The following is a 12,715-nucleotide window of genomic DNA, read 5'->3' on the forward strand; positions in this document are numbered from 1 at the left end:
GGAGGTAAAAATACAAAAGAGGAAAAAGAAATGGTTTTCTTAGCCACGAAAATACCCCAATATATCAAATACTTCAAAGTGGTCTATTATTTCATCAGAATGGGTACTCCTTCTATTGATGATATTCACAACCATCCTGTGCTTCAGTGGATGGTCTCATGCAATGCTAAATATAGGGTAAAAAATTTCACGACCTTGGATAACATTTTGTTGATGCACAACCATCAAATTTCTTCTGGGCTAATGCTTGAATGACAGACACATAGTCTATCACTGGACCCAGATGTGATATCTTTGCAGCATGGCAAGAGCTGCTAGGACTTGCACCCTGCTGATGTGCACTTAAAGAATCTAATGCCACCTCCAGTCATCTCCATAGCAAAGAAGAATCACAGGGAGTCTTTATTTGAAAAGCAAAGCAAAATGGCAATAAAACATTTATTATAAGAGCATTCACACATAAGAGGGCAGCCACTACTTTCCCCAAACCACTGCCACCTGAAAAATGCATAAACAAGTTCCTTGTGAGCAGCTCTCCTGCCAGGAGTCTACTGCCTTTATTACCTAAATCAAAATGGCAAGAATATCAGCCAGAATACACACAAGAAATTAAAAGAACTACAAAACAGCCCCTCTTCATCAAGAAAGACCAATTAGCAAATTGTGGGATTTTTTGTGTACAGACCTATTCTAATTATGGCTAATTAAAGCCTTCTGCCACAGAAAAACATTTTACTCAAGTGGCAAACAGTCTTCAGTGACTAAGAGCTGATACAAGTCTTGTTTAAATAAACAATTAGCTTAGATAATAAAAGTACAAACTGCAGCACAGTCCAGGAATCTGTTGATGGTTTTTTACTGCTTTGAAAATTAGGTAGTGTTTGGGTCAGTGGTATCTGCACACATAAAGACATGAATGAATGTACAGAGATGCACATTTCAAGCATTATGCAAACTATTCCTAATGAACTCACTATGTAACCATCATTTTTTTTTCCTTCAAAGTCTTGAAAACCAGCATTTTCGTAGAAATCTACCATTAGTTCCCAATCCTTCTCATAAACTAAGCATGCAAAGATGATTTATAAAAGCCAAAAAAGGAAAAAACTTAATCCATCTGAACACTTGGATACGTCAAATGGCGAGAGGTTTACATTCCTTAAAATATTTCCCACCCTATAAACACTGCCTTAACACATATTTATGGGTCTCCTTCAATGAGGTTAAATATGTATATGTGGTAGCACACATTGGAAAGGGTCAAAAGAGAACTGACACACCAGCCCCCAAAACGACGTTAAATAACAGTGAACCTTTCACAAAGGTTAACAAGTGCCAGTGGAGGTCAATTCTCAGTTCATAATTCATGCTTCAGTTAAATCAATTCGCCCAAAAGCTTATCAGCTAAGTCACAATCAGCTCACCAGAGAAGTACATATTATTGCAACTTGGAGGGCTCACTTGAAAGGATAAGTTAAAAGTGCAGATGACAGTTCCTACTACACAGAAGTCAAAATATTAAATGGCCTACTGGATCTGGGAAATATCAACATCATAAGGATAATTATACAATGGACTACAATAGAAACAGGGTCAGCAACACTTCCAACTCAAGTCTGCATAACTGAGGTTATTACTATATATCAACATTAAGTGTACTTCACTCACTGACTAAACTGTCAAGGAGAGCGCTAGAATTTATCAAGTAGGAATGGACTCTGCTCTTTCTGTCTCTCATTTTCTTTACAGGCATGGAAATCTTGGTGAAATCAAGAGGAAGGCAAATTTTGATTAAGTCAACTGACCACTTAATTAGCATACTATATGATTGCTTAAAGAAAAAGTTCATTATTTTCTTAACGTGGAATTCGTAGTAAAGACAAAGAGAATACAAGGGATTTTTTTTAAGCACACTTTTGTTCAACAATCAAGCATTTATTTGGGAAAACATCTGAAACACAGGCTAGCAAACAGAAGGGGGAAGAAACCTGACAATTTCTTTGTTTGTGTCAAATGCCAACTCCCTGGCAAACACACACCACATTAAAATGCACTCTTGAGTGTAGGTGGAAGGAGCTCATATTTGATTGTCAGATCTGGCTAACTGCTGCTCCTCAGCTTGATGTACAGATAAATACACACAGCTGGGCCTTGCAGCATACTGCTCTTCTCATATACAAGAAGCTGTCACACAGATGTCAAATACATCAAGCTACTCACAAATTCCACACACAAAACAAGAGAGAAATCAAAGCATCAGCTCTACCACCTGGCTAGAGCTGAGGTAGAAGGCCCCATCCACCAGGACAACATCCCACCACATCTCCAACAGGTAAAGAAGGCAGCAAAGATCTGACATAAAAAGCATCTTAACTCCAAACTCATAACAGATTTTAAAGTCAGATGTCAGAAACTTCAGTTTTAATGCTTAGGCCTTGGCTCAAAAGGCAATCTAGGGCAAATAAGAGGGAACTCTCTCTCTCTCTCTCTCTCTCTCACTTTCCTTACCTATAAAATGGGGATATATAACTTGAAAAAAGTATTTTGTAATCTATGAAAAGATACAACAGATAATGACCCCTAAAGGATTGTTTTAGGCTTTAATCTATTAAAGAAGAGTAAAAATCCTGAGCTGCTTTACAACCCTGAAGACATTTAGAATTCATTAAAATCATTTGGGCGGGTCTGGTTTTTTGTTCCAAAAATTCAAAATTTTCTTTTACAACTTGTATATTTCTTTACAGTTGTATGTGTTTGTGTTTTTAAAGGCAAATAGCTGTTACTGTTAGTCTACTCCTACCCAAAACATTCCAAGAAAAGCTGTTCTGCTGGGGGATGATAACCATTCATTGCTTCACTGAACAAATATACTGAGTATCTACTACATGGCACTATCCTAGAAAATATGCAGGACACAAAAATTTCAGGGTCTCAGAAAAACTCCTAATTACAACTCAGCTCAACCCTTCTGAGATGAAGTGGACAGTAAGCAGGAACCCCTAAGAGGACCTCAGCAGAGCCTCTTAATACTATGCCTTGAAGCAGGGGGTCTAAGCCTGGGGTCCATTAACTTTTAAAACAATATTTTGATAACTATATTTTAATATAATTGGTTTGTTTTATAACCCTATGTATTTTACTTAAATGCATTTAAAAACATAATTCTAAGAAGGGCTCCATAAGTTTCAGTAGACTGCAAAAGGGAAAGAAAAAAAGAAAGAAAAAAAGAAAATGAGAGAAAGAAAGAAAGGATGGAAGGAAGCACTTTGCTGCCTGGCATCGAGAAGGTCACAATACCTATTCTATTCCAAGGTTAACCAAGTCACATCCTCCCCTGCAAGTACTGGAAAGTGAAGAAAAAAGAATGTGATGGGTATGAGAGGAGAAAAGCAAACAGGATAGCAAATGGGTCTGGAGTAGAGTTGGAACCCTTCCTTGTTGCCAACTAAAGACCAACCACTTCAATTCATCAGGACAAAAAAGTATAGCATGAACAATAAAAGGTTTGAAAACCACTGCTTTGAAGAGAAAACTAACAAATGTGTCTCCAACTCTGCTTCTACCCTCCCCCACTCGCACCCCACAGATATTCTCAGAAAGTTCTAGGTGCTGATTAAAGGCAATACTCCAGAGCAAAACTCTGCCAACATAACTGGTCATTCTGAAAGAAAGGTGGCCAATTTGCTCAGACTATGGTCTAGCTCATTGTGGCTTCGAGGACACATGTGGCCTTCGAGGTCCTCGGGTGTGGCCTTTTGAGTGACTCCAAGTTTTATAGAACAAATCTTTTTATTAAGGGGATTTGTTCTGCGAAGTTTGGATTCAGTCAAAAGGCTGCACCTGAGGACCTAGAGGGCCACATGTGACCTCGAAGCCACAGGTTCCCCACCCCTGGGCCCCTGCCTCATCATTCTCTCAGTTTCTTTTCTCATTCATTGCTATGCAATCTCTCCAGCACTGGTTCCCACCCACTGACCTACTCTTTGCCTTCCCCTCGGAAGTGCAGTGGGCATCCAGACAATGGTAATACTTAGTTATTACTTCATAATTTTTACCAACATCCCTCTTCTTAACAATCCCCCTAAGAAGGAACCTCCTCACCCCTCATTTTCATATAAAATTCAGGTAAGGATTTTATGGATCTAAAGTAAGCAAAGTGGACAATAATATTAGCATCCTTTCACTTTTCCTTGTGGGCCCTCATTCAGTCAATCAGTCAACAAGAATTTTTTAAGCAGCTTACTTAATAAATTAAACACCTATTTAGCCAGGTAGGCTCTGTGCTAAGCACTAGGGATACAAAGAAGGGCAAAAACATGATCCCTGTCCTTAAGGAGCTCCCATTCTACTGGGAGAGACAACATGTAAATAACTATGCACCTGGAAAGAGATACAGAGTGTAAATGGGAAGGAAGGTACTAGCAGTGTATAGGGGAAGAACCAGAAAAACCTCTTACAGAAAGTGGGATTTGAGCTGAGTCTTAAAGGAAGCCAGAGAAGCCAGGAGGTGGAAATGAGGAAGGAGAGAATTCTGGGCATGAGACAGCCAATGAAAAGGCACAGAGCTAGGGGGATTGAGTGTCATGTGCAATTAACAGCGATGCTGGATTCTAGAGTATACAGAGGGGAATAAAGCATAAGAAGCTGGGAAAGGTAAGAAAGGGCCATGAGGGGGAATAAAAAAAGAAGGAAGGATGGAAAAATGGAAAGGTTCTGAAGGGCTTTAAAAACCAAACAGAGGATTTTTTTTAAAAATCCTGGAGGTAATACGGAGTCACTAGAGAAAATTGAGTAGGAGGATGCCGACAATTTGGCAGCTTAGTAGAGAACTGACTGGGGAAAGACTTGAGACAGGGAGACCAACCAGAAGTCCAGTGAAATGGTCCAAGTATGAGGTGACAGGGGCTTGCACCCAGGCAGTGGCTGTGTGAGTGGACAGAAGGGCGCATGTATAAAAGATGCTTTGAAGGCAGAAACAACAAGAGTTGACAAAAGACTGAACATGTGGGATGAGTAAGAGTAAGCATTGGGGATGATGAATGACAACCAAGCCTGGGTGACTTGGAGGATTATGATGCCTTCCACAGTAATAGGGAAGTTTAAGAAAGGTCAGTGTTTTGTGGGAAAGATAATAAACTCTGTTCTGGTCATGTTGAGATTGATCTGTCTGTATAAATATCCAGTTTGACATATCCAATAGGAAGTTGGGACTGTGACACTAAAGGTCTAAGGAGATATGGATAGGTTAAGTAGATGTGAAAATCACCTGCAGAGAAATGACTAAATCTGATCGTTGAATCCATGGGAGTTGAAGAGATAGATCACCAAGACAGACAGTATAGAGGAAGGAGAGACTTTTGGAGGACACTTCCAAGGTGTGATCTAGAGAAAGATCCAGCAAAAGAACAAGTCTTGTCAGACAAGCAGAAGAACCAGGAGAGAGCAGTATAAGAAAAATCTCGAGACAAGAATAGACAGGAGAGGAGGGTGTCAAAGGCTGCAGAAAGGTTAAGAAGGATGAGGACTGAGAAAAGGATATTATTTTAAAAGGCCATTAGATTTGGCAATTAAGGGGTCACTGGAAATTCTAGATAAAGCAGTTTCACTGAATGATGAGGTTGGAAGCAAGGGTTTAAAGGGAGTGAGACAGAGGAAGTGAAGGCACTGATTATAGATAGTTTTCTCAAGGTCAGCCATTAAAAGGACATGAAATATAAAACAGTATCTAGTGAGAAGTCAGCTCAAGTGAGCTTTTTTTTTTTAAAGAATAGAAGAGACATGTTTGTGGGCAGCAGGCAAAGAGCCAGCACAAAGTGAGAGATTGAAAACTAGAGGGGGTGGGGATGAAAGTGGTGGAAATCTTCAGAAAAGATAAGATGGAATGGGAGTGAGGGTGCATATAGGAGTTAGTCTTGGTAAAAAGAAAAACCACCTCTTCATATGAAGGAGTGAAGAAGGAAGGAATCTAAGGATGGGAGAAAAAGGGGTTCTCTTGGAATAGCCTCAATATTTTCAATAAAGTATAAAGCAAGGCCTTTAGTTGAGAGGGTGGAAGACAGAGTGCCATGAGAGGCTTATGGAGGGATGAAAAGGTTTGGAATAGTTACTGTGATGAGCAGGATTGTGAATCTATTCAGGATATGTAAAAAGACTGCCTTACTGCTATGAGAACCCAACAGAGATTATGTAACATATTTGTAGTGAACCTAGTCAGCATGGTTTCATGATTTTCTCCAGTTCCACTGAACAGAAGTAGATGATAGGAGTAATTCAAGGTTGGTACTTGGCAAGGTATGATGAGCAACAGGATAAGAGGGCAAGAGATTCAAGTGTAAAGTATAGAGTAAAGTTGAACTGGCTCACCAAAGGATCAACACAGGGAAGGCAAGAGAGTGTAGCCAGTACAGGGGTGATGGACGGCCTGTGAAAGAACTGAAAGGGTTTAACCTACCACTTATTCTCAAACTTGACACTACTTCTTCCTGAATTACCATCCAAATGTCATAGGTCCCCCACACCAAACTCCTGCCATAATTCAAATTCACTATACTTTCCATAAAGTTATAGTAGTTCCTGATCCTCTTTAAACTGTTTAGTGCATAAAAATAAAATGTTAAAAACTAAAATGGGCTCAAGAGGAAAGAGAAGGGAGTATATAGAGAACTGAGTCAGAAAGTCAAGTTAAGGAGCTTTTATTAAGTGCTTGATATTTCCTGGGTCATGTGATCAACAAGACGGAGGACCAGACACGGTTTCTCTGATCCTCTTAACCTCTTAAACCTTTCCAAAACAGAAATTACATGCCAAAGATAAAGCAATTTAACTTCAGCTATCTCCATGATTAGGACACACAAAAGTCAATAAACAAACTATAAACTGACCCCCCCTCATCCACTTCCCATGACACCCACCATGAGGCTACACCCAGCAGAGGGACTCAGAACAAAGCCCAACTTCACATCCTGGTCATCCCCTCTCTGCAGCAGAATGGAGATCCAGGCTCCACGTCACAAAGGTTTGCTTAGAATAAGCTAGGCAGCCATGGCTGCAGCATTGCTCCTGGGACAGAAGGTAGCTGGGGCCAGGACAGAAGGCTAATGCCAGTGCCAGTGAGTACCCTAGAGGCAAGAGCCTTCTGGAGCTTCACAGCTAGCCCTGCAGCCAGCACTCCAGTGCCACAACCCCTGCAGTCAATGCTGCAAAAGATCTCTGCAGGAGAGCCAAGAACACAGCAAAAGGGGCAGGGGATAGATCTGGGCTTAAACTAGAGCTCAACAACACCATACCAAACACCTCTCTCCTCCCAGAGCCTCAGAGGTGCAAACTAGAGAAACTAACCCCAAAGCACCACCATGGTAATACTCTGAACTGCCAGTTCTAAAAGCCAGAGAACTGAGGAACAGAGAAAGCAGCACAGGTCATGGGCTGGGGAAGGGGGAGAGGAGTTGCTGTGCACTACTCCACTAAGCCTGAAGGAAAGAGCTTAGCACCCAGTTGAGGCCATTTTATCCCGTCACATGAGACAGAGACCTAGGCTAGTGCATCATGAATTGCCCAGCATAGGAGGCTGAGACACTTTGAGATCCAACCCCCAAGGAAACCACTATCAGAGAGAAGGGAGAGAGAAAGTGAGTAATAGGGGAAAATAAGAAATTACCAAATGTCTCAGGAATGAGAAAACTTGAGACCTTGAAAACACACACACACACACACACATATGTGTGTGTGTGTGTGTGAATATGAAAATTAACAGGGGAACATTTACAGGAGAAAAAAAAATATGACCTCCAGATCTAGTAAATTAGTTAAGGCATCTATGAATAAATACTTCAAAGCAAAGGAAAATGATCCAACACTGATGAGACAGAGGACCCTGTAGAATTTGAGGAGAACATGGAACTGCAACATGCTATTCTTGAATAATTTAAAAGAGAAATTAGAATTATGAGATCAGAATGTATGGCCCACACAGAAAAAATAATGGGCAGAACAGAAAAACAAATCTTCAAAGGCAAGTCTCATCAAAGAAACAAAAGAAAGAACAATAGATTGGAAATGCAAATACACAGAAGTGAAGAGCAATCCAGAAGAAGAGAAAAAACAATAATATTTTTAGATATATGTTAACTCTGCAAACAAAGACAGAAGGTGTAGAAACAAAGTAAGATTACAGGTATCCCAGAAGAATAATACAGGACAAAAGACCTAAAATCATAATGCAGGAAATAATGTAAAAAACTGCCAGAACTTCTGAATATAAAAAATAAAATACCCATTCAAAGGATTCATATATCACCTCTAGAAAAACAAAACAAAACAAAACTCAAGGCTGAAAATTCCGAGATACATAGCAATTAAATTTAATAATTCAGTTCAGAAACAACAATTTCTCCAAGCAGGTAGGAGAAAGACCTTCAATTACACAGAAAAAAGATTCAAAAAACACAAGACAATTCTGCACCCACAAGAAAATACAGGAGGGAATGGAATGTGTTCCAAAAAGCATTGAAGCTCAGGATGCAGCCCAGGGTAACCTACCCTAAAGATCTGAGCTTAACCATAAATAAAAAAAAGAGACAGACACTCAATAATAAAGGGACATTTAGAACATTCTTAAAAAGAAAACTGGACCTAAAGGGATTGTTTCTCAAACACAAGACAACAGAAATGTAGGAGGGGTAAATGAATACAGACAGCTACAGCAACAGAATAATAACAGAGAGACCAGTAAGAGACTTCCTTCTAAATGCTATTGTTGTTGTCCTTTGTTTTGAAGAGAACCAATGACATCATGTCTTGACTTGCATGTGAATTGGATTTATGTGAGGCAGAGTTGCAAAAAAGTTTTCAGCCTCACTCTCTCTGAGTCATCAAAGTACAAAAGTCAAGATGACTGGTGATGGCCCAGGATGCAGTGGATGACCTTGGCATCTTCAACGTCTGACCAAGCTCTACGCACTCCACAGTGCTTGCTTCAGCCACCTTCATGGCCATTGTAACAACTGATTCTCATTTACCCATTCCTTTGGGAAAAGGCTTCAGATGCTTGCAGTAGACATCCCCCTAACTCACTGACAGGTTTGAGGCCTGTCAGTTATACTCAACCTGGTTTAGCCATCTGCCAAGACAGTTTATAAGGGTGTGGCCACTGCAAATGCTATAGCTTCTTGGAGTCACAGGTACACAAGGAGACAGGGGTGAAGGTGGAAGTCCAGTGGAAGTAATAGTGAAGAGACAGGTGTGGTGCATTATGGTCAGAATATGGCAACACCCTGACCACAGGTGAATCAATGTTTTTTGGTTTTGTTTTTTTTGTTACCCTATACTACAAAATGACAGGGTGAACTTAAGGAAGAAGGGTAACAGAGAGATCAAGGGGAGTAAGTGATGAACACAGGTAAAACTAGGGACTAGAAATGAGAAGATCATCTCTGCAGCCTCAATGAGAGAAGAGCTGGCAGTGGAGTAGGTGAGGAGGAGGGAGGAAGGAAGGAGTGCTTGCTTTGGCAGTGAGAGGGAATTCTCTTGATGAGTGCTCTGATGGGTGCAAAAGAGATGTTCTGTGCAGGGAGATGGGGACCTTTTGTGGATGTGGTGTCTGGGGGATCTGGTCCTTGAAAAGACCACTTGTCCTACCTCAGAAGGGGTGGGGGTTGGAACACTTTGGGGGCATATGGCACCTAGGAAAGTAGAAGGACATGGAACTAGGGAAGAGATTTTAAGGCAAATGGAGAAAAAGTAACCAGGGGGAGGGTGTAAATCAATGTCAAGCTGTATAATCTGGAACATGGAGGGGGGTTGGGGCAGGAAAGGGGAGATGTCCTACAACTGGACAGTGTCTTCTCTATCATCTGCAAGAACTGGACTTATTCTAAGAGCGAGGAACAATGGAAAAGGGGACTCTATAGGGCAAGCTCTACAAAGCAGTGACAGAAACTGCCTAGAGGCGAGAGTTCAGAATGGATACCTTCGAAGTTTTGATTGCATGAGGAATAGAGAGAATACAGAAAGACTAGATAATTATAGGGGTCATAAAGCAGAGAATGAGGAATTAAAGTAGACAGAAAGAGAGGACAGATAGTGAAGACAGTGAGAGAAACTCTCTGGAAAGGGGAACAAAAATTGAAATTTAAAAAACTAATGAATAGAACTGGCTGAAAGAAAGAAAAGTATAATCAATTTAAGTAACTGAAAGGAAAAAAAGACAGGAAAGAATTAAATAACCAGATAAAAGCAGGAAAAAAGAACTAATAAGCAAAACTCCAAAGGGTAAATGAGAAGTAATTGAAGGAACATAATACTGTGTTTACAGAAGAATTGGGGAAAAAATTAAAAATTGAAAAAAAAGAGTCAAATGGTAGAAAATATAAACATAACTTTAAATATGAATGAATTAAGCAATCCAATAAAACACAGAATGATATACCTCCCACAGCTATAGGTAAGAGATATATTCTTAATCAAACAAGAGATAGAGGCAATCAGAAAAGATAAATTAGATAACTTTTGATTACACAAAACTGAAAAGCTCTGCACAAAATTGATTGAGGAGAAAACCTCTACATCAAATTTCTCTGAGAAGGGTTTGATATCCAAGATATATAAACAAATATGAGACTAAAAGCTATTCCCTAATAGATAAGTGGCCAAAGGATATGAGTAAACAGTTCTCAAAAGATGAATTGTAAGGTATTCACAGCCACATGGAAGAATACCCCAAATCACTAAAAAGAGAAATCTAAATCAAAAGAACCCAGTAGTTTCACCTCATACCTTGTAAATTGGCAGAGATGATGAAAAATAACAACACTGAATGTTGAAGGGGTTGTAGAACTATAGATATACTAATACATTGTTAGTGGAGCTATGAAATGACAAAACCATTTTGTAAAACAATTTGGAATTATGCAAATAAAGTGACTAAGACGTCATCCCCTTTGAGCCTGAGACTCCATTACTTGCTTATGCCCCAAGGAAGCTATCAATAAAAAGAAATATCCTACGTATACCAAAATATTTATATGAGCATTTTTGTGATAACAAAAAATTGAAAACAAAATAGATGTCCATCGATTGAGGAATAGCTAAACAAGTTGCCATGAATGCAACAGAATATTATTGTGCTGTAAGAAATAATATGTGAGATGAATGGAGAAAAGCATGTAAAGATCTACATGAACTGATATACAGTGAAGTAAGCAGAGCCAAGAAAACAATATGCGCAATGACTATAATGATGCAACATGGAAAGACCCACATACATCAAATGAATAAAATAAAGTTATAATCAAATAGAATACTTCTCCTTTAATTTGCTGGCTAGCAGTATGAACCAGAAAATTCTCTTCTGTTTTAATCTTCAACATAAGTAATTGGTTTTTTTGATGTCTCACTATATTTCACTGAAGGTAAGGATCCACCCTTATTAATCACTTTATCTCCCCAGGGCTTAGCACAGTAAATTAAACAAAGTACATGATTAGTAAGAATTTGCTGAATTCATCACTAAGCAATCTAAGTAATAACTTAGACTCACCATTCAGAAAATCAGAAGTCACCACACAGTTGAACAGATGAGAGGAAGGAGTTACCAGTACACTGAATTTGGAGTCAGATGACCTGGGTTCAAAGCCTCTCTCTGCCACTTAGTGTGTAACCTTGAATTTGTTACTTCTTCTCTTGGCCTCAGTTACCTCATTTGTAAAATAAAGACACTGAAGTTCTATCAAATGTAAATGCAAGTGTATAAGCTAAATGCATACTTCCCTAAGGATAACCCTTGAGAGTTGATTTCTTGGATTTTATTCAATAAAACATTTACAAAATGCCCACTGTGTACTAGGCATTGCGGGACATAATAATTTAAATAAGTCTTAGTGCTTAAATAGTTGTAAAGGGAACTATGACATATATACAAATAATTATAAAACAAAATGGAACATGTAAAATTCATACCAGAAAAACCAAATACTATAAGAGGTCAAAGGAGGGAAAAGGTCATTTCCAACTATGGAAATCAAGAAATGTCAGGCTTCCTAGAGAAGGTGGCACTTGAGCAACACCTTAAATGATGGGTAGGATTTCAACTAGCAGAGATTAAAGGACCATAGATTTAGAGCTGGAAGGGATTTTAGAGGCACATGTGGAAGACCCACAAAGAGCAAAAACACAAAGGTGAAAAAGCACAAAGCAAGCCAAGATTTAGCTTTGATTCTGAGCATACACAAAATTTCTTACCTGAAAGATTTAAAAAGATAATTACTGATTAAATCATCTTTTTCTTGCTAACACATTGCCCGTATTTCAAAAGACTGTATAAAACTAAACACACCCTTCTATTTAATTCTGTCCCATTTTCTTTTTGGACCCGTATTTTATAATACTATAAATTCCCGGAAGCTCTGTAGCAGGAAAAATGGCGCTGGTCACTCCCATCAAGATGGAAGAGCCAAATTCTCTTAATCTTAAGCTTTAGAGAGCTATCCTAAGTTAACTTTCCATATTCAAAGGCCCCCAGTTCAAGGGTGGTGGGCATCTCTTTGGTGATCAGCAATGCAGTAGGTGTCTAACGATGTAAATTCTATAAAATGGGGCCAAACATTTTTCTCTTTAGAAGTCAATTTGTGAACAGGAATTAAGAACAAGTTGTACTGCTTTTGCATAATTGTTTGCTCCAACTGTTGTACAGCACTGCAAAAGTCCAACTGCCATGAAA

The 12,715-nt window shown here is 39.2% G+C and overlaps 1 protein-coding gene across 2 annotated transcripts in view; it reads right to left on the reverse strand.

The window, feature by feature from the left end:
* Positions 1-12,715, reverse strand: part of FTO (FTO, alpha-ketoglutarate dependent dioxygenase) — a 413,739-nt gene that overhangs the window by 293,233 nt on the left and 107,791 nt on the right. The gene's annotated exons all lie outside the window — the stretch shown is intronic.

The sequence above is a fragment of the Vombatus ursinus genome, unplaced genomic scaffold (genome assembly GCF_900497805.2).
Source record: "Vombatus ursinus unplaced genomic scaffold, bare-nosed wombat genome assembly UNPS02014793.1, whole genome shotgun sequence".
NCBI classification, from domain to species: Eukaryota; Metazoa; Chordata; class Mammalia; order Diprotodontia; family Vombatidae; genus Vombatus; species Vombatus ursinus.